This window comes from Poecilia latipinna, unplaced genomic scaffold (assembly GCF_001443285.1).
Source record: "Poecilia latipinna isolate Pla-1442-1.1 unplaced genomic scaffold, P_latipinna-1.0 Scaffold958, whole genome shotgun sequence".
NCBI classification, from domain to species: domain Eukaryota; kingdom Metazoa; phylum Chordata; class Actinopteri; order Cyprinodontiformes; family Poeciliidae; genus Poecilia; species Poecilia latipinna.
Window position 1 is genome coordinate 204,375 of NW_015113574.1, and position 23,509 is coordinate 227,883.

Below are 23,509 nucleotides of genomic sequence, written 5' to 3' on the forward strand. Positions count from 1 at the left end.
TCCTCTCACAATGGAGACTCTCCAGCTCTACTGTCAGGTCACATGGTTTAGCACTGGCTGGGCCGGATAAAAATAATTTCTCAATACCTGTCTGAATGTGTAGAAAAGAAATGGACAGGTACACAAAGAGAAAGGGAGAGACACGCCGATAAACAGCCAGGAAAGTGTCTGCTGGCGTACTCACAGCCGACAGTCAGAGTTCTCCTTTTCTTTATGTCACTCCTCCCTGATAATGAGAGTGAGGCTTTTTATAAGAGCGGAAAGCAATTCCAGTAGTGGCAGGCTGTGTGTTTGCTGCCTGGGACTTCAGAGGGAATTTACTGATTTAATCCACCGCTATGACACTACAGGTTATACAAGCCAACAATACGGAGTGCCTCCAGAATGTTGAGATTTTTTATATATATATTTTTTATGATTGTTGTGGCCTAAAATTACAAGGTTTTTTTCTTTCTTTCAAAAAGTTGTGCTCAAAGTTGGACATTTTTATTTAAGCTATATTTTTGCCACAACATGGTCTTACAAAAAAGTTTAAATTGCTGCACTTTTCCAAAAAGGCAGGATTTTAACATAGTTAAAATTTAATAAATGTAATAAAAGCGCAAATAACATTTTCAAGCACCTTCTTAAAACGGCACCCATAATACAAATAAATGCCTTGAGGAAATCATACGGTGTAAAGGAAGAATTTCATATTGGTTATTCAAGTTAACAGGACCTGTATAACAGCATGAGTTATATGTTGGTTCTGACGAGATAATCAGAGAGAGAAAAACTTATGTCACTTTGGTTATTCTAGCAGGCTCTATGAGGCTAACTTGAAAGCTATTGGTTTAAAAAAAAACTGTTATACTGCTATTGCTGGGTTTCAGATGATGTAGCACCAAAGTCACCCAATGCAGATGGAGGGCAAGAAGTAAATGCAGCCTATTTACTTCTATTGATCCACCATCAAAATGCCTAAAGTCTGAGTCCTGTACGGTTGTTCCAACCGCTCTAATAGAGAGAAAGATGAACGTTATTTTCGTGTTTCAAAGGTAGTTGGTCAAAAGGGAGTTAATTTTAAAAAACTTACTGAAACAAAAAGAGAAAAGCAGATTAACAATCTACGGCTAAAAACAGGTGAGGAAACTAACAATGCCAGAGTTTGCAGCGTCCACTTTCTAACGAGCAACAATCGCATCGTTTAAACTGTTTTCAGATATTTTATTGGGCAGTTACTTAGAAGGACAAGCATTCATATGTAAGGTAAAATATATTATTTTTATTAACACCCTTGGTAGTCTCCAAAGTGCTAATGTTGTTAGCAGCTAGCTCAGCGCTGAGTCCTGGACAGAAAATATGTTTACTCAGTGGAACTTTAATGCTAAAAAAAGAAAAAAAAGCTAAGTAAATTAAATATAACTTACCAACCATACAGTCACAGTGAGCTCTGACTGTTTCCCCATGTGGTTTGTGGCCAGACACGAGCTATATTCGTGGCCAGACACGAACACAGGGTTTCTGTAGATCTCAGCAAATAGTTGACCTACATTGGACTTGAATCCAGCGTCCTACAGCGACTCAACATTAACGTACAACTCCAGTATGAGTTTGGGTTTACAGAAGCTAAGTAAATAATTTACCAGGGGATCCAAGCACATAGAAATAACATGGGTTAGATCGTTGTTAGCAGTAGCAACGCTATATAGACTAATTACTTAAAATAGCACAATGTTCAGAAACAAGTCGACGGCCATTTAATGCTTCTTTCGATCCTAACTGGTTGACCCAACCTGAAACAAAATAATTGTATGCTCCAGGCTTTTGAAAACTTTCTGGCTCGTCGTATAATATGAGGTCTACAGCACCAGATCGTGATATGGATCGCTTCAACATTGGGTAAATCCTCAAGATTATAAGAGAATACTTTTTTACCGAGATAATACGGATCATATCTCAAATATATAAATTTTTTCGAGATACCTCATCTGTTCCAGCCTGTTTAGGACATTTGCGTACTCGTTGTGATCCATTTCGCTCTGTTTTAAACGGCAGAAATTCACTTCCAAACCTCCATTTGAATTTCGCACATCCGGGTCACGTGTCTGAAACCCAGCAATATTGCTTAGCTAACATAGGCCTGTTCAGGCCTGTTCTACTGATTCTAAAAGCCCTGAGCAGATCAGGCTGCCCCTGGCAACACATAGATCCTGAAATCTGATTGAACAGGACATCAATAATCCACACTGACATGTAGTTAAGCAGTACAGCCAAGAGAAACATTACAAGAAAGAGAATAGACTATTGGAGGTAATATAATAAAACTTTATTGAACAAGCAATATAATTTAGGTGGTAGAGATTTAATAGTGTTTAAGTGTTTTGAGAAGGCCTTAGAGGCACATCCCAGAGTATTCTTTGTATATTTTTTCAACCAGTTACACCAGAACATCCAGTTACAACAAAGTTACCAAAATCACTAGAAGTCAGTCAGAGGGCTAGCCAGATCATCAGCCACACATGAGTTACAACCACCTTTGGCCAGTTTTTAAATTTAGCAAATCGTTTCTCTGATTAAAAACTGTACTTCTCCATTCCTGCTAGAATCGGTTAGTGATTCAATGGAAAGTCTAAGATGCGGTGGCATATTATATCCACTTTTGTTTTTCAGTCTGAATGCAATTTAACATCTGGAACAAGTATGGAGTTAAATTTGTTTCACAATTATTCAATCAAAAAAATCTAATCTAAATAAAAACACATTCTGATCAAAACTATTTTTGTTAATTTTTTTATTAAAAGTCATGAATTTTGGGGTGTGCTATGGTGGCAAAGGGATTAAGCACAGTCCACATATGGAAGCCTCAGCTCTCAATGTTGTCATGGTACTTGGTGAGGACGCTTGGGACAAAGGCTCAGGCAGACGGCGGCGTGATGTGTTATGTTTATTTCTCGTCTTACACTCAGACATCGGTGGTCGGACTCGGAGGTTCAGCTTGGTCTACACTCAAAAATACCTTCCTGAAATGGAGTTCACTTCTTAAAACTAAACTAAACTCGGAGCTACTTCTCTCCAACTCACGTGAACACAAGAATGATTAGACAACGATCCCGCGCCACACAAAGGTGTATGCGTACTTAAATAACAAGGGGAACAGGTGAAAGAGGTTACTAATCAGCGGGAGACACGAGGGTAAATGAAACTAAGGACCAGAATAAATGTGGAAACCCAGCATAAACCCTAAATATAGGAAGAGAATACAGAAACAAACCCAAAAATAACTGACATTGTGACAAACGTGGCCGTCGCAGGTTCGATTCCCGGCCTGGCGACCTATGCCGCATGTCTTCCCCTTCTCTCATTACCCACTTTCCTGTCAACTAACTATCAAATAAAGGCGACCAGAGCTGATAAAACCTTTAAAAAAAGTCATGAATTTTGGCTGATGAAGTGAAAAAGTTATTTGCAAAATAAACTTATTTTTGTATGTCAGAAATCTTTGTTAGAGATTTTCTTTTATTTTTTTGGGTTGCGCTTCTCAAACGAATTTTGCTTGCATGTCAAATTTTTACTTGCGAATCTCACATGAACATCTTGGGCGGGGCGTAAAGATGAACAATGCAAATAGGATTATAATAATGCAGGCAAGGCACGTCTCCAATTGGGGTGCACCGATTTATCGATGCCAATATCCTTCTTTTTGGGAGACCAATGATAAATTTTTACATGTGAAGCCTATGTCATTCATGGCAAAGGTATAAGAATCAACACCTGTCCTTTTTTGTTCTCTGGTGCTAAAGGTTTGACTGAGAGACCAAGTTATGTCGGCAAGTTTGCAATTAACAATAGTTACCCCACTGTTGCCAACCTAACAACTTTCTTGTTATATTGAGCAACATTTCAGACAAAAAAATTGGTATCGGCCAAAAATTGGACTGAGTAGGCGAAGCTTTTTAAAAGATCAGCGATTGGCCAAAAAATTACCCCTTGTATCCAATGGTGCTGGTAAGAAATAATAATAACTTGTGATGTCAACAAGTTATTGTTGACATCACATTCCATTTTCTCAGGAAAATGGAATGTGTGGTAGAGTTTCATAAGTGCTGTAGTTTGTTGGTTCCAATAAGCTTTGTTGCAACGTCTTGCACTAGTGGCAGCCACTAATCAGACAAGCCTCATATTAAATATATTTGATTCCTGCCAGTTTCCTAAGCTCATTATTCAGGGACAGGAATGTCATAATTGATTAAGATGCTGTGGCGACGTTGGTTTTGACTGGACAAATGTAAACAAGAGCATGCATATGTGTTCATAATGGCACATTGTCCATATTTCTCCCTACATCCACTGGGTGGTGCAAGTTACTATAATCGATAGTAACCACACAGACTCATCTGCTAGAAGGAAACAAATGCACCCAGTCCCACGCTTTCACTCTATTGGCTGAGAGGTTGCACTACTATGTTTCGTAAGTGAGCAGAAAGTCCAAGCAGAGACCAAGTGTGAGTGCCAGGAGAAGTTTTAAGTACAAGCGTTACAAGTTTTGAGAAGAAACACATGAAGTCCTGCTTTCAAAATGAAAATGTAAGCAAAAGTATTAAAAGTTTTGAGAACAAAAGACATGAAATCCTGCTTTCAGACTGAACATGTGTGCTCTTGGATTATGGCAGAAAAATTTCCCCATACCATAGGTGAACTGAAAAAGTTGTGAACGATTTTCTGCGCTGCCTTATAATTATAGTCTGTTGATAGTTTTAGCAGGAAGTGAAGGAAGCCGTTCAGTCCGTGTTGGAGACGTTTCTAAATATCGAGCTATTAAAGTCTTAACAGGAGTAATATTTAAGACATTTTTTTTTGCTTATTAACATAAGAGTTTATTTAAGTTTGTGGTTTTGTCATGTTTTCTGAGTTATAAAATGCTGCATTATTTTCCATTGCATTCCCTTCAACCTGGGCAGATATGCAGCTAAACGCCTCAAGACAGCCAGTCTCCTTTCGTCTATAGAATAATAAAGCACCAAATCTTAACACGAGGATCGGAAGATATTACGTGTTGCACGTTTACAATCTCCAAAGCAAGATCGTACCAGGAAATTAACATATAAACAATATAAATATCTCTGAAATGAGCCCAGGGCTTAAAACGGGGATTGAACAATATTATCTTAATCCATCTGTGGAAATCCCTTGTGTGAAGGAAGGAATCTGGACGATTTCTTTGAGCATAAACAATAACATAACAAAAGCAGAGTGAAATCAACATAAGCAATTGATGGCCAGCACTTCTGAAAGACAAATTACAGGGTCTGGACTGAGGCAGCTGATTATTTCATCAGTAGTTTGTGTAATCTCTGATTGGAAGCTGGTTCAGCTGGAGACCGACAGTTTTTTTTTTTGTCTCTGGTCTTTATGAACGGTTGCAGCTTATCAAAGCAGTGGAAGGGTGTTGCAGACTGTGGCAACACATTTTGTTTTCTTCTCACTCTCGAAGGAACGCTGTGACTCTGTGTGGTTGGAAAGGGGAACACGCTGAAACACAGAGGCAGGAATTGTGTGTGCTCTGTGCACCACAACCAGATCTATTAATTAGCTTCAGTAAAGTTGCAGCAGACTTCCGTTTTGTTTCGTTTCTTCCTCGTCTACGACTCATACCCCTCCCACACTGCTGGACTTCAAAGGCATTTCACAGTGAGAAAATGATGGTTACTGATTTGCTTCCTTTGCGTTTAACTTTATAAAATCTTACACTACCCTATGTAGCCGTACGGTATTTCTGCATGCTTAGGTTTCTATACCTAACTCCTAATCTTAAAGGGACACTGTCATGTAAAAATTTACATTTTTAGCTTTGCATCATGCTATAACATTATTCCCTCATCAAAAACAAACCTGCAGTGCTGCTTTGATTCTTTCATGCATGTTTGAGAAGTCCTTTAATCTCCCCTGGCAACTATTCAGCTGTGCAAAATGTCTTGTTAGACCATCCTGCAGGATGTGGGACGAAGGAAACTGTTATTACTCTAAGAAGTACTGGACTACTTTGGGTCACTTTTGGAATATTGAAATTCTTTTTTCAGATTATTAGTAACGGACCCAGTCACGAAGGAACGAACGGACGCTGTGAATTTCCCCCCATCTATCTCCAGTTTCCGTAAACTCTTCACAGCAGGAGAAAATCGAAAGTGACAAATGTTCTTCAAAGATGTGACGGTATTTGATGTTTCACAAAATCTCCGTTATTTCCACGTGTTTAGACACGTCACAGGCATTTTAAATGCAAGCATACATGTCAAGATATCAAATAAGGTCCAAGTACTCTGCAGGATTATAATGCGGTCGTAGGTTGAGCATCAAGAGACAAAATGAGAGTGGGTAAATAACTGAGCTGTAAATTTAAATTCAAACAGGACGTTCATAAGATTTAGGAATACTGGTCAATAAAACCTCAAATAATAAGTACGTCTAAACAGGGACTAGTAAGTAGCCACTCTGTTTTTGTAGATCACCTCTCTCTCTCTCTCTCTCTCTCTATCTATCTATCTATATATATATATATATATATATATATATATATATACCTTGCCATTGATCCTCACATATTTTCAGTTGGTTTTAGATCAGTTGAACATACAAGATGGTCCAAAAGACGAATGTTTTTCTCCTCCATAAATTGCAGGGTCAGATGATGAACTGTCGTGTCATCAGACGAGGGGCCCTTTGTCGCCTGCTCACACTTCACCCTGCACTTTAGGCAAAGCTCAAGGGTTCAGACCAAAGATGTTTGCTCTGATACTTGCTTGATTTGTGTTGAGCGATTTAAAAAGGAATTTTGGTTTAGTTTAAATTCTGGCTGACCTTCTGAAACCGCTCAGATGCGGTCGAAACGATAATGAAAAGCTTTTCATGAATCACAACATAAGCAGACTCACAAGACGGGCAGTAAAATGGATTAAAGATGAAAAGAGAGCCAATAGTGTTGGCACACATAAACACACACACACGTTTGTGTTGCTATCTTTGTGGGGACTTTCCATTGACTTCCATTCATTTCTACAGCCTAAACCTTACCTTTACCCTTTTCCTAACCCTAACCATCACATACCTAACCCTAACGAAAACTCAATTCATACCTTAGTCCTAACTCTGACCCCTGACCCAAAAACAGGGTTTCCCCTTGTGGGGACCAAGCTACGGACTCCACAATGTAGTATATGTCAGGAAAAGCGTCCCCACAAGGTATTACAAACAAACGTACACACACGCACACACACAGGCAAGTTCGTGTTTCTACCAATGTTAAGACTGTTCATGAAGTTTCATTTATTTTAGTAACTCCATTTATGCCCAACCCAAACGTTTTCCCTGACCCTAATCAATATGGTACATACCTTCAAGCTAACCTTATACAAAGGGGTCCACTGTGGGATTTGGTCCTCATAAGGCCTCCTGGTCTTCAGAAGGTTAGTAAATATGGCAGAAATGGTACAAAGAAGCTAAACAAGTGTACACATACACAGAGACACACATGCACGTCTCAAATGGTCCTTGGGTTAGATAAACAACACTTAATCGTGGCATTGGCATCTTTACCCTTGGTTTGGATTTGTGTTAATCATACATCACTGTGGGTTACTCCTGAGAGCTGCAACATTTCTTCAAGGTTCTGCATGAGGTGGAAACATGTTGGCAGGTAGGAAGACAGAACAAAAATGGTATTTATTCAGGCAGACCAGCAGTAAAAAAAAAAAAAGAGAGCGAGAGAGAGACACGCAAGTTTAACCCAGGTGTAAATTTCTAGCTTTCACCTACTAATTTTCTCCGGTTTCTCCAACTCTTTATCAAATCACATCATTATCCTGATAATAGTGTTGCTCTCGCGAGACTATGAAGCAACCAATCACTGCTCAGTTTCCAAGGTCACGTGTAGTACTCCAGCCTATCGGTTGGCTATATTAATTGGAGCAGGAAGTTTGAACACTGGGATGCATTGAGGGGAGCAGAGCTACAGGTTTGTCAAGCGTTGTTCTTTATTTTCTTCGCCTTATTTTTTTTGTACAAAAATCGTCTAACTATAATGACACCATAGGAGCTGATTACCACCAGAACAGCCAGGAGAGATGGCAGTTATATGTAGAACAAACGACAGATCTGGTGAGTGTTGTTTTGACGTAGCGGTAGCGATTAGCAAAATGCTTGGCTGTGTGGGACTGAATGAACCCACACTGGGTTGAATAATGAAGTGTTTTGAATGTTAATGTTTGGTTAATTTTCTTAAATTGCATATTGATTGGATTGATACTGAACTTGATATTTATTGAATATGGTTTTGTGTACACATTAGAATGTTTCAATTGTATCTCAATGTTTATTGGTCCTGTTTATTTATACAGTCCAGAAGATGGCGAGCTAAATGTCCAGGCCTAGAGCCATAAGAAAAGATTACATTTGTATGTGTGAAGATTTCCGCTCTCCTGCCAGGATGGTAGGAGGCTCCTTGTAGCCTGAGAACACTTTCTGTCTCATCCTGATCTCTGATTTCCTATCTTGGACCTATACCTCATCAAGCACCTTTCCCAAGGCCAGGTCTTGGGATTTGTTTACCCCAGCTTGGGGTCAAATGACTGAAGGATGTGGGTTTAGTTAATGGTGGGATTAATTAACTTTGGTTTTGTTTATTTATTTTGTTTTCTTAGTACTGCGTATATTTGTTGTTTTTTTTTATATGGCCATTTAGATGTCTGTTTTCCTTGTTGAATTTGTAAATATGTATAATAATTTCTGTCTTTCACCGTGATTATAATGCACTGGCATATTGCAAATCTTCAGACTCTGTGTCTCTTTCATGAGCCGAATGCTAATCTTCTGAGAAACCAGCCCAATTGATCCATTTATTTAAATTGCAGTATATTACATTCTTTAAATATACTATACAAGGCATTCAGATAAATCCAAAAATTAAAAAACAAAATATAAATGAGACAAATGAGGACAAATTTACATCATTGAGAAAGATGGAGACAACAGGAGCAAGCAAAGAAGGCAGAACGATGAGAAGGTTATCTTACTAACCAGCTAACCAGGTCTGAATGTAGCGTTTCCCAAGTCAAACGATGTGGCGCATCAATCTGACGTGAAGCTTCACAAACCAATGTTTGCTCAGTAGACCATGGATTGTGTTAGCATGAAGCTTGAAACACACATTTGGGAGTGTTTGAGAGAAGATCATGATGACAAAGCTGGTAAAAATACATGAAGTAGCAGAGTAGTTTGATTCTCTCCACCTGCTATCCCTGTATTTTACTTGCCATGCACTTCAGTTTTTATAATATTAGTAAAAATGTCTTAGTATCCCTTACACTGATGAGGCACTGTTGTACATTTGAACATTATATTTTAATGTACAAAGTTGATAAAAAAAAAAAAAAACATCAAACACCTTCTAGAAAGATCCGTTTTGATACTGCTTATCCTAGAGGACTCTGCACAGTCCCTTGGCAAACCTTTCCTCTCCGTCTTCATGTGAAACATTTCCATGATTGGTCTGAATTTCATGGGTGTTTGTTCATGTGGAAAACACCCCAACTACTCAACTTCCAGAAGTCGGTTTTACACCCAGAGATTAGGACAGATAGTTTTGAGGAACAAATCGTCCGAAGCCGTGAGGAAGTACGTGCTGAAATATTAAACTCCCTCCTCTCGGTTCTGGTCCGACCTAGTGGAGGGAAACGTCTCCCCGATGCCGTTCGTAGATGTAATTTTCCAGCCCGTCGATTATTATTTCCTCTTCCTCCGGACTTGTGAGGGACTACAAAGGGACTCGACTCGGTGGGTCTCGTGGACCGTGAAGGGCCTGTGTGAAAACAAACATCCGAAAAACTGCATGCACGCTCGTCAACGTTGACGAGCCCATCAACGTTCTGGGCCCGTTGACGGACCCAGAACTTTTATCCAACCGTTCTGGGCCCTTAGGATTCAGAAGATAAATTCTGAAAGTGCTGCTCTGAGTCAGATATAGCAGTGGGAGTAACATTTAGCTGAAATCGGATTTTTACCTCGATCCATTTGATAATTTTATGGCTTCCTGTCAGATTCCCCCCCCGCCTCCCCGGAAAAAAAAAACAAACAAAAAAAAACAGCCAGAGTTGATTTGTGTTTGGGATGATCTCAATGCTAATGAATTAGGAAATTACTCAAATAATTTCTTGCTTCTCTACTTTTCTTTCTTGCTAATGGAAAAGGCAGCGAGAAAAACCACCTCAACCTAATTCACATCTGTATTTTATCTGCGTTTAGTCTTTACAAACCAGGGAAAAGATCGTAGGTTTCTGCACCAGAAGGCCTCTGGTGTTGTTTTTAATTTCCTCCTCAAACTCTTTATAACATAGAAACTGTTGGCTGGTGCTTCATCAGTCTCGCCTGCGTGTGTGAATAGGTAAATAAGTTAATGTTGAAGCAGCCATTCACTGCTTCCCATGTCAATCAATATATTGACGTTACCTTGACAGGGCTTATTGCTTTATCGAAATGTGTTACCATGGAAATACAGACGGATCAGTAAGGCAAATGAGAGAAAAGTAATTACCATTGGCTAATCGGGTTTGGTCACTTAAAAAAATAAAAGACTAGACACTTTCAGACCTTGGGTTCCGACAAATTGCCACAAGCACCTTTAGAAAGCCTTTTTGAATACATGTAAAACTTGTTTGCTTATTTTTAAGAAAAAGAAAAGAAGATATCTGAAATATCTGCAAAGCCTTGGCCAAAAATAAAGACGTTAGTTGGATACTATTTGAGAAAAGCTTTTCATAATTAAACAGAAGTGGCAGGTAATAAAAATGAATACAAGACTTTCCTTTTCTTGAATTAACCTGGAAGTATTTGCTGTTAAAGCTGAGTTTTATAAAGGCCTTTCTTAACAAATAAAGAATCAAGCAACCAGGACTCCTAATACATTTACATTTAGTAGATACTTCCTATCCAAACTCAGCCTCCATTTAGCTCAAATTGGCAAAGTCTTACTCTGTAGTATTCCTTAACACCTTCAGCAATTCTCACAATTATGTGCATCTACACAAAAAAAATCAGCCAAATGGCTCAATATTGAGCAGAGAAATCATTAGCTGTAAAACTTTGTGACTGTTATTTTACCACGGATTAACTTTCAAATATTCAGAATAAAAATTCTGGTTTAATGTTTGATCTAAATGTGGGGATCTGCAGAAAACTTTTTTTTTTTTTTGCATTGCAGTGACTCTTTTTATCAACAGCAAACTTAAACATCAATGACGAAGACCACAATGCAACATTCTGTGGTTCAACTTTAACAGATGACACCAAAACAAAAATGCAGAGGATTAAAGGGACAGTATTTACCTTTACATCATGTTATAATGTTATTCCCTCATCAAAACCATACCTAGAGCATTGCTGTGATTCTTTCATGCATGTTTTAGAAATCCTTGAATCTCCCATGGCAACCATTCAGCTGGGCAAAATGCCTGGGTGGATCTGGTGCTCCTCCAGACTAGCCGGCAGCAATTAGCAAACTCCTGGTAGAGCTGCGCATCTGCTGAGCTCATTACAGGACCTACTTCTCTATCAGCGCTACTGAGAATAATGTTAAAGGCTTTTTAAAGCAATATTATAGGCCTTTCTCAACAATGCTAAAGGCCTTATTTTTAATAAAGGCTTTTTTAGCAATAAATGTGTTTTCAACGATGTTAGTCTTCTTTTTCACAATGCTAGAGGCTTTTTTCAAAACATTGTAGGCATTTGCTAACAATGCCTACGTAAAGGCTTTTTTGTAAGGATAATGGCTTGGAAGAGAAGCAGTGTGAGGATGTACATCTTAAAGAGCAGGAGCTTCTTAAAGAGACAGAGGCCCAATTTCAAGTTAATTTACAAAGTAATTTTTTTTTTTTGGAAATGCTTGATTTATGCACAATTTTTATAACAACTAAAGGTAACAGAGTTACTTGATTGTGTTATAAAATGGCACCATGTGACTGGAATATTTAATGACTTATGTGTGAACAAAATTATTCACGTCACTTTAATCGCATTTCTTATTTATTTCCCAATTGAGAAATAATGTATATTTTGGATGTTAGCACAATATGAAAGTTTTGACGCACATTTGTGATGGAAACACAGCTAGTCTTGTTTTCCTATAGTAGAATGTCTTCCTAATAAAAGCTTGATTTCCAATAGTAATATTGGGGATTAAGAAAATACAATTCCACTGAACCTTTTTTATGATCGTCTCCCATGAATCCATACTGTACTCTAATTGTCTCTTACCTGGAAAGAGAGACTTTAAAGTCGACTGACATTTTAGTTTTTGATATTTTCTACCAAATTGCCTCCAGGAGCATCACAATCTTTGCAGCATCCAACTCCAGCTTTGTTTCCATCTCAGACTGCTCCAGTTTAATAGCTTTTAGGATCCCACGAGGATTCTGCTCTTCTCCAGTAGCTGACAGCCAAGAAACAAAGCAAAAAAAAAAAAAAAAAAAAAGGCTAACAGTTTTGTGTTGATTTATTTGGAAAGCCGTGGGGAGTCTGACCAGCAGTTCACATTGAGGAAAAAGCTCAAAACTGTCCGAGAGCGTCAAAGTCGAGACGAAGCACTCCCCACAGGGAATCGCTCCAAACAACACCAGCTTTTTTTTTCTTTTTGTTCTCTTTTTTTTTTGGTTTTTGGTCCCTGGTCACACAAAAAAATAAAAATTCAACAACACACCGATGTCTGTGATAAGTTCTTGACTCGATTCTTGACCTCAACGTCTCTAACAGGACCTCGACTCGTAATGAAGCTCCACCCGTTAACGCGAGGGAGGCACAAGGAGACGCAGCTGTGAGGAAAAAAAAAAAAAAAGGTTCTTTGGGAAATGCTCTGAATGAAAACCACTAACACTCTCTGCTTGATATGAGTGGCAGGATGTTGGAGGCTAGACGGAACACTTCAGGCGGAAATTGGTTCTCAGATGGTGCCTGGATGAATCCCTCGCTCCGTTTATCCGTGATCCACGAGCGGCTTGTGTTAAGACGCTTCTTGGAACTTGATTTCGTGTTTCTTGTTTGTTTTTGTTTTCAATCTTCTTTTCCAAGTGTCTACCTCTGATTTTTTAGACCATAACGACCGTCGTGCGTTTCCTCAGTTTTACTTCCTGATTGCTCACGTTAAAGCTCTCCTTTTGGGAATTCTGCGTACGCGCCATAAACCAGCAACTCCCTTCATTTTTATATGCTGACAGCTTCAATCCATGCTCTAATCCCTGTTTTTTTTTCTCTCTCAATCTTCCTGAGGCTCCCTTGCTCACATTTTCCTCCCCTGTTCACATGGGCTCCCTCTTTCTGTGCCATTATCATCCATCGTCTTCACCTTGGTTGTCGTGGTTGCCATTATTACTTCCATTCCATCTCCACCCCTCATCGCCTCTGTGTGGAGCAACTGGAATTGCACGGTTTGTGTTCAGGCGACACAGATGTTGACCCCAAACGGTAAAAGTTTCTCAACGGTAAAAGTGTTCACACCCCTCGGACTTTTACGCATTTGATCTCATGACGAAAACAAACTTAAATGTTTTATTGGGATGTTATGCAACACATGGCAGAGTATCAATTGAACAGGTGTGTTTTTAAGTCTTGATTTAAAGGAACTCAGTGTTTCAGCTGTTTTGCAGTTTGAAACTAAAACGGGAGATGGTTTCCAGACTTTTATTAACAATGAATCTGTAAGCTGCGGCATTCGATTCCTTTCAGCTCCTTACTTGTTATTCCTCTGAAATATAATCAAGTTCAACTGCTTACGTTCACAAGTGGCTGCATTCGTGAACTGCTTGTGAAGGTCAACCATGTTTAATTTGTGAATGTGGCTGACCTATGCGTAAAGACCAAGGAACCCAGTCGACAAGGTTAGGTGACAAAATATCCAGAACTTTGAATTTCTCACAGCCATTTATCTATAACCGTTAGTTGTGCAGCACACAAATCAGGTCTTTGATGAAAACTGAAAAAGAATACATGAAAGAAGCAAGCTATTGTTGTAAGGCAGGCACAGTTTGATGAGCCAGCAAAAGGAGGACAGATCCAAGAAAGCCAAAGAAGTCCAATTTGATGTTTTCCTCCAACGTTTTAAACAAAACCAACACTTAGTTTTTTGGCTGTCGTGCAAAGCATTAGGGGAAGCAAAACAACTAACACTACATACATGTGTATTTTATACATGTCACTATGTCATGAGAGTATAATATGAGACTAACATGAGATAACCTGTGAAAACAAATCAATCTTCTCCGGGTCCTTCTTGTCTTGCTGAAATACATCACTCAGCCAATCAATCAGAGCCAGGAGGACGGCCTTAGTGCTGTCAATCATGCTTGTGTACTCATTGCTCATAATAGTAAAAGTAGTGTGAAATCTTTGCGTAACATCATGATGATGATGATGATAATGATGATGATGATGATGATAAGATGTTGGCACTTACTGTGAAAGAAATCACATTTCTGTGCTTCCTTGGAGCACATTTCTGATCCCAGTCGCTGTCACTGATCTATGATTCAGATATTATTAAAGTCGGATCAAACACTTTAATTAGATGCTCATAATTCAATCCAGGCTGGATTTAACTGCAATGCTTCTTTATGTTTTTGGTGAACATGACATAAACAAAATGATCTTTCTTTGATCTGACCCATCAGTGATTGATTGCAACTTTTTCTTTCATTTTCTCGAGGAACGTTTAGTTTTTATTTATCTGCCGTTTTCCGTGACACGACGGCAGAGCTGTGAACTGCACACTATACAAAGCCCGGCTTTATTGGATACTGTTATTGCATCTTGAATTATATATATCTCTGAATTAATTTAATGTTTAGTTTGTGCGGTTTGTGTTGCTTCGGGGTCGCTGCACAGAAATAAGATGCACTCAAGTGGATTGCGTTTGGGCATTTCGCAGAGGTGCCACATAATCCAAATAAATCTGAAAAAGAAGAAAATAAATAAATCTTTATCTACATGCAGATGCAGCTCTACTTAAAGATGAACTAGTTTGTGTTGGATTCTGCTAACGGGTTCAAGATCAGGTCAAAGATTTTTGACTTCAAGTTGGAAGGAAAAGCAGATGTGCCACATATAAGCAGAGCCGTCCCTGGCATCATGGACAGACTGTGGGGTAGGAGCGCTAAGCTAAATGGACGCTGAGGGAACAGCTGGAGCGGATTTTATGACCGGAGCCAGGCACGGTTTGATGAGCCAGCAAAAGGAGGACAGATCCAAAGTCATTGACGACTATGCAGCTGTAATCTTTCTTGAACTGGATTTTTTTTTTTTTCTGTTAGATTGTCCGTTTACAGTTGAATTAAATAGGGTAAGTGTGACACACAATCTTCTGGTGTTGCCCCCACACTGTGAAGCTTTAACAGCTTTACCACTTCAGTGAACATTGTCAAGGTTGAGGTGTGTTTACATGCTTCATCCACCCCTTTTGTTGGGGTGACAGTGGCAAGTTCCAGGGCTGCTGTGGCTACAATGTAGCTAATCGTGTATGTGCGCGTGAATGAATGTAGTGTGAAGCGTTTTGGAGTCCTCTGGACTAGATAAAGCCCTATAAAAGCACATCATTTCATCCAGAGCCGTGTCTTTGAGGTCAGACACTGATGTTGGTCTGGATCACAACTTCTGCTTTATCTGATTGCAATTCTGTTCTGTTTAACCCTTGTGTTTACAAATGGGGTCCAACCGACCCCACACCCGTAAAACTTTTATCATTTGCCAGAGTCCTCCACGTTTGCCTCAGTCCTCGCACGCACAAGGGTTAAGGCTCAGTCAAAGCTGGTTTGCAGAGACTTTCACACCAAACTTACTCAATCCTAACATCATTAACCTTGTTTTGTGCATTGGCGCAAAGTCATGTGAAAACATGAAATGGCCGCACAAAGTTATCAGTATGACCATTTTCAAAATGTCCTGGCATTCTGAAGCATTAAGAGACTTACCTAAGCTTCTAAAGAAAAAAAAAGGCCCACCACAAAATCTTCCCTCCATCTAAATTAACACTTGACAAATGACATCCTGGTAATTGCCAAACCCAGACATGCCCATTGGATTTCTTGAGAAGTGTAAATTGTCATGCCAGAGAATATGTCTCCACTGCTCTAGAGGTCAGTGATGGTGTGATTTACCCCAGTCTACAAGGACTTGGCATTGCTCCAAATGTCCACTTGATCCTTAAATATGGACCAGAATATGAGAGGGTGACATTGTGTACCCTGATATAATTACACACTGTGAATTTTACACCTTACATCACAATACTCACACTATTCAAGACGGGCTTGCGTCAAATGTCATACTTTAAACATGTGACGGGACTTGCTGTCACTAAAAATTCACTTAACTTCCTCACATTTGGACCCATATGACATTAGCTTTTTTAGATGTCTCAGCAGACGGTGCCAAAATAGAAACGGCATGACAGCAGTCAGATGGAAGTGGCTCACAAAAGCCACCATCCTGGGGAAATCTATTTTCCTCAAACCTTAAACCTGAAAGTGCTCATAGATTATCGTCAGTTTGTGGCGACTCGTTAATAATGCGATTTAAAAAATCAAGACGACAAAACTTTAACATAATGTTTTATGGTCACACAAATGATTTCATGAATCCAAGGTTAAAGTATAGGGCATTTCAGAAGTTCAAGGTGAGGACCTAGCAGAAGTCCATGTAAACCTTCCACACACAGATGAGCTTTTATATCTGCCGGTGCAATTTGGAAAATTACGGTTTAATTCATGTTAGCAACCCTAACATCACCTTCATCATTCCAGTGTATTAATAGCAAAAAATCCTTGAAGAATAAGTCCAGGTTGGGTGTCAGTAGAATCAGTCTGCATCCCGGTTAGGTCTGTGGATTTTTTTTTTCATTTTTTATTTTTTTTATTGGGGTTGCACTGCTTAATTGGACTCAGATCTCCCTGAAGCCTGGCCGTGTCCTTTATGCATGTCAAGGTGTCCTGGTGATCCCACAGAAGCTGTGGTGCCGCTAAGAAATATTAGATCAGGTGAAGAGGGGGAGATGCAGGTGATGGTGATGGTGGAAGTTGGTAGAAAAGCGTCCTGTTTGTTTTTAACGTCCTTAAAGGGATTGTTTAGATCATTGGAGCGAGGTTCAGTTTGAAGGTTGAAAGCGATTAATGGTCCACCTGTGGTAAGGAACTCTCTTGGTGTCCGTTTTCAATGAGATGTTGATGCCAGAGGCTGGTGACAACAACTAGTTCATGATGGACAGAGATTAAAGTGAACTTCTACTGTCAGAGGAAGCTACAAAACTTTACACCAGTTTATGGAAACCCAAGTTTATTAATGCTAAAAGAGGCAGTATTATGTGTTTTAAAGCCACATGTCATTTTATAGTGCAATCAATCAATTGTTATAAAAGGGCTTTATAAATCAAATATGACTCAAAAGAAAATTGACTTCCCAATTTAACACCTTGAAATTGGGCCTCTGTCTCTTTAAGAAGCTCTGCCTTCAGGAAGTCATCACAACATGGCTCCTCTATTAACCCTTTAACAACATTTTTACCAGCATTTCACTGAGTAGCTGGTATAATGAGCTCAGTAAATGTGCAGTTCTACCAGGTGTTTGCTAATTGCAGCTGGCTAGTCTGAAGGAGCTGACTAAGGGAGCACTGTGAGGCAGAACCTCGGAAACGAGGAAACTTCATCTCCAAGTTGGAGCTTCATCCTAGAAGGCGGGGCTAGGTCCCCCCTAATATTTTGCACAGTTGAAGGATTTCTCTCACCTGCAAGAAAGAATCAAGACTCAATCATTATAACAAAAGTCAATTTTACATAGCAAAATCGACCAATGCTTGCATTGGGAATTTTTTTTTTTTTTTAAAAACAAATACTATTTATTTACACATAAAATGGAAATGGAAAGCTTCTTGCTTTACACACTCTCTCTTCAGTATTTGCTTCACCTCCTTCCTCCACTTCACGGCTGCTCAATCATGGCTCCCTGCTTAAATAACCACTCAATGCAAATGTGAGAGCTGCATCAGGATTGATAAAACAGCTTTTGCATAAACCGCTGAGATGTTTCATGATTGAAGTTGTTTTAAGATGATGGACATCTGCTTTGATCTGGGCCTGTCTGAGACTGGTGGTCAGCTTTAGTCAGCTATTGTATTTGAAAATAAGATAAATTCCAAATGCATCCTTAAAAAGTATTAAATTCATTCATCTGAACTTAAAGCTTTGAAATGTATTAAATTAATTTAATTAAAAAAAAACTGGAAGTTGGTCTTAAATACAGGTATTAAATGTTGTCATGGCAGGACTATTTAACCGTGTATATTGTACTTAGTTAGGGTTAGTTAGCCGTGGATGTAAGTATTTGGTTTCAACTGGAGATGTACTGTCATGAATGATGATAATAAAAACATTCAATGTGATTATCGAACAAAAAAAAAAGTACATTTGTTGGCTCAAAGACTGTTGGGTAAATTAATTAGACTTTCCTGTGATGTAAAAGTTCATAAAAATAATGAGATGCATTTAGCTTAGGAATTCCCATGCTCGGTTGTCAGCGTCATTCCTAGTGAGATGGAAAGTTTTCCGTATGTATTTATTGACCCAGGAACTCAAATACATTCACCACATGGGTAAAAGCCACTTAATTATTTATGACGATGCTGCATTAATTATTGGCACACAAGCCAAGGCCCTCTGCCCAAAGGTTAAAAAGTTTCCAGGATGGCCTTAAAAATGTTCCGTTTGCAGGCGGCGCACATCTGGTAATTCCCATCGCATGTGTTTCCACATCAAACTGGGACAGGAAAATCTGAAAATATCAACCCCGTTCTAGCTTTGCCCACACTTTCATGTGGCGTCCCAGAAAGGAAGCTGAAGTGGCGCCATCAAAGTTATAGGGAAAAAAGTAAAAAGACAAAAACACTCTCCCATTGTATTATTGAATTATCACATAGTTTTCACATTTTTTCAGACGTAATGTCCTGAAGTTGTACAATTGTTGCCCCAAAATAAAATCTTTCGCGCCAGTTTAACGTCGACTCTGGAAGGCTTGTCTTTTGTATGCTAGCCTAAAACGCTCACAGGCAGTCAGAACGGTGACTCGCATGCACAAATATTTAAATAACTTAACTCGGTCAAGATAATAAAATCTTTTATTTGTCATATGACCAAATTCACAGCCGCCCTGCAATAAATAAGAAGCCTCGGGTCGTCGTTTTTCTCCGTTTGGGTGTGGATTGAGGAACGCCATGTTTCTCCAGGAAGTCGGCCGCGGTGTGTTAAGGCGTTAATGAGGAAGTATTTTTGTCTGGCGCTGCCAGCTTCAGGAGCCATCTGTCTGTAAGATATAGCACCGCTGCAATGTTTGGCTGAGGCGCACACCTCACACCCATTTATTGAGCAGAACAGATGAACACCAAAGCCTTCCTTGGAATTATTGCTGACTCCCATCGCTATATATTATAGGCTACAGGTTTATTAAGGATGGCTGCCTGTTATTGTGACAGAAAGGCGCACAGTCAGTTTTTTGGCAAAGGTTATAAACCTGCCACACTGAGCATTCAGTTTGGAAAGTAGAGCTGCACGTTTATTATGTTTTTTGGAGTCTTTGAGCGTTGATTTGAGCTGCTTGCTTTTTTCTCTTAGCTAATCTTTAACATACGTATGTATGGTATTCTGTTTCACACTGCTGGGGCTGCATTATACGGCTGAAAAACTTCACAATATGAGCATTTTACATGAATCTATATCGATAACTATTGATTCGAGATACCTGACTCATCTGTTTTTAAGAGCTGTAACAGATTAAATTACTTTGAATAACTCATAGTTATTATGAAGTTGTACAGTTTAAACTGTGTATAATTAGGTAATCTCCAAGGCTGTCTTTGTAAAATATGAAACTCTGAATAATAAAAACATGGAGAAAAAGTGAAGGTTCCAGGTTCAGGCGGCTTATTGAAGGCAGATAGTTTCACATTTTGCGCTGTGCTGCTGTAAAGGCTGTCTCTGATAGAGATGATTCCAGGCTCCCTTTGGGGTGATTCAGCAAGAACAAATAGTTTGTCGTAATTACATTTGTTAACCTAATGAAAGATGATTCATAGCTCCGATACCGGATGGATTATGAAACACAGGAGGAGGAAAAATCATCACCCGTAAACGCCTGCTTTTTCAAAAGATTGACATACATAATTTCTTTAATATACTTTAATCTACTTTACAGGAAAACCTTGTAATATTTAAAATCCATTTTCTTCTGGTGTTACAAAAAGAGCCTGTTTTTTAAATGCGCTTGAACTACTTTTTAGAGGGAAAAAAAAAAAAACACATACAGTTTCTTGCTGGTGTCTGTGACAAAACAGCGGCTCTAACGATCACATTTTAAATCTGCAACCTTTTCTCCAGGAAAGCCATTCTTTCTCTTCGCTCTGAAGTGCAGCTCAGTTAAATCAGGAAGTGTCTACTCCTACACTGGAATAGTTTGCACCTTTTCTTTTTAACAATTGAGATTTGTTTGTCTATTTGTCTGTTTCCAGCCACGTTAGCAACACCTCCAGATGACTAAACTTTCAAATTAATCCTCTGGTTTTTTCCCCCCCGCAGACGCGCTGGATGAGTCCAGAGATGTATAAATCTTGAAGTCACATCAGTAACATCGCCTAATTACCATTTCCGCAATTTTTCTAAACTAAATATTCTTCCAGATGATTAATTTCCTTCTTGGAACTTAACGTCCCCCTGCGATATTAAAGAAGATCTGTAACTGGGGCAATCAATTACGCTCAACCTGAAAGGTGTTGCAGCGGCGTTGTGGGCAGAACTCCTGGTTTAGTGTGTCTGCGTGTGTGTGTGTGTGCGTGTGCGTGTGTGTGCGTGTGTGTGTAAGGCAGTTCCAGGACACGCTGAATGATGAGCTGAAAGCCCCTACTGTGAACTGATGAAACACAAGGAAATAACGGTTATCTTTTGTGTTTGTGTATTTGTATGCACATGTGCTTGTGTCGGGCCATGACTGAGTGTGTGTGAGGGAGCAGGATACAGCTCCATGCGGTACGCCCAATTAGCAAGGGTTTCTTTGCACCGAATCGATAAAGGGGCATCCCGCAGATTCCACAGATATAATTCATCCTGCCGGCAGACGCTGACGACGCCGTTGAACAATTTCAGCATCAAAACCTCAGAAAGATCAACAGACAGAAAAAAACCAACCTTTTTGAGGATTATTTATTAGCACTCCAGTCCACTTTGCATGCAATCTAAAACAGTTCTGATGAAACTTTTATCGCCTCAGAGCAGAAGAAAGGTTGTTGTAGGCCAACGTCAAACTATGGTTTATGATTTCTAAGGTTTTATTTATGTTTATTTGAGCCGTCAACTCATTCAAGCTGAAAACAACAGCGAAACAAAAGGATTTATTTGTGGACTTCTGCAGAAGGTGCGAGGCAGCCATTGCGGTTTTCGCTCAACGTTGTTGCATACGAAACAGTTCGATGTGAACACCATTTCCTGTGGGCGGTCGTTCAAATTGACGTTTGCGCGGACGTGTCTGGCGAAGTCGAGTACAAGCGGACCTCCACGCAGTGAAGTACACCCGAGTCATGTGGGTGCTTTACGCAACAGGTATTACGCCTTCAAGAGAGGAAATAAAAGTTTGTTCAACAAGTCTGAAACTAATTTTGCCCCTCCCATATCAAATGTAATTGCATACCATGGAATTGAAGTATTAACCTCAAATACTCTGTACCCCACTTTTCACCCTAATGATCACCCAGCCTTGCTGCCTGTGAGGCGTCTTCTGTGTCTGCTGACCTTCATTTGCTGTTTTCATCGAATGTCAGATACTGGAAAAACATCACTGGACTGGCGATGCCACTACAATGCCCTGTGGTGCCGTCCTAAATGTGCCAGCCTCTTGCCAATGAAACCAGCTACATCCGTCTCTGGTCGGGAAGTGAAGCTAAATTACCTGCCAAGAGACACGTGGTTCTTTTGTTGCACGGAAACCTTCAATGGGAAGCTGGTGTAGTTTGGTGGCATTGCCTGCAGGCTTCACCTGGATATTTTGGGATCTAAATTTGAGGCATTTTCTAAATTTGAGGCATTTACTGAATGTCAGAACGTCGCGCGCGCCCGCTGAAAGTGGCGCTGAAATTAACTCATCTTTGACACCTTTCATGCAGCCGGTGGACATAATTAATTTTGTTCTCAGTGCTTTGTGACCCCTATAAAAACTTCTGACATTGAAAAGAACATCAGTCTGTTCCTTTTTTTTTCTTTCTTTCTTTTGCTCCCCAATCTGTAGTCCTGTCAGCACGGCAGGAATCAGGACAGGAGGCAGGATCCTCCAGACGCTACCAAAAGCAATCTAATGGTGGGAAAAAAGGGGTCAAAATTGAACAACTCAATTCCACACCGCCTCTTACAGTGCGCCTCGCTCCCGTCTGTCCTCAGTGTGTTATTACTCCAAATGAAAATAAATGCACCCATGCTCCACCGCAAAACAGAAGGCACACACACACGCACACACACACACACACGTGTAACTTCAGTGTGTTCATTCAGCACATCTGGTCCTCATGTCCCCTGCAGCCAGACAGTCTCACCATCAATTTCATTCCTGAGTCCTTCCCTTACAACTTGTTTGCCTGTGAATGAATGAATACGGTGTTGTTCATTCTCTCTGCCTGCCAGATGTAAGTTCTCGACTTCCCCTCATTCAATAAAACTTTATCACTTTGCGCTTTTTTTTGTTGTTTTGTTTTTTCCTCTTTTTCCTGAAATCACGGACTCCGTGATGCGTTTCCAGGCGGAGGATGCAGAGGGAGGGACACTGGTGTCCCGCTGTAATCCGGCGGACACAGTGAAGCGTTCAGGATTCTAGCTGAGAGGGGCCCTATGATGCTGACAGGCAAGCACAGTGTTTGCAGGCCACACGAGGCTGACGGTGTTGGAAGACAAGTTCAGCAGAAGCACATCCTACAGTCAATCAGGTTTAGTGGTCGACAACTTTGCGGGCAGAACGCCCAGTCCCAATCAGGAGCCGCAGAGCTGAGGTAAAACATGACGGTCGAAAGTGCTGCATCTATGTCTTTTCAACCTCTGTGCACTCTCGAATTGTCTTTGTTGCATTTCTGATTCGGATGTTAGAGTTATGTGCTTTGGTTTTTAGAGCCAGGAGCATGTGTGTTTTGATCAAAGACAACTCTGGTGTCTTTTATTTGACAGTGGATTGACAGGAAAGTGGGTTGGGAGAGAGAAGGAAGACATACAGCAAAGGTGAACAACCTGTGACGTCCCTGTAGAAGACTTGTACATGGGTCGCTTGCTTTGCCCCTGAGCCACTGCTGCACGCTGGTCATCAGGTTTTCTTTAGGTGTCATAGTTGCCCCTTGGCAACTTAAAGTTTTAGTAGATGTTTAGCATGACATGATTGAGATCTGGAGACTGGTGAGGCTGCCCCATGGCCTTAATGTGCTTTTTCT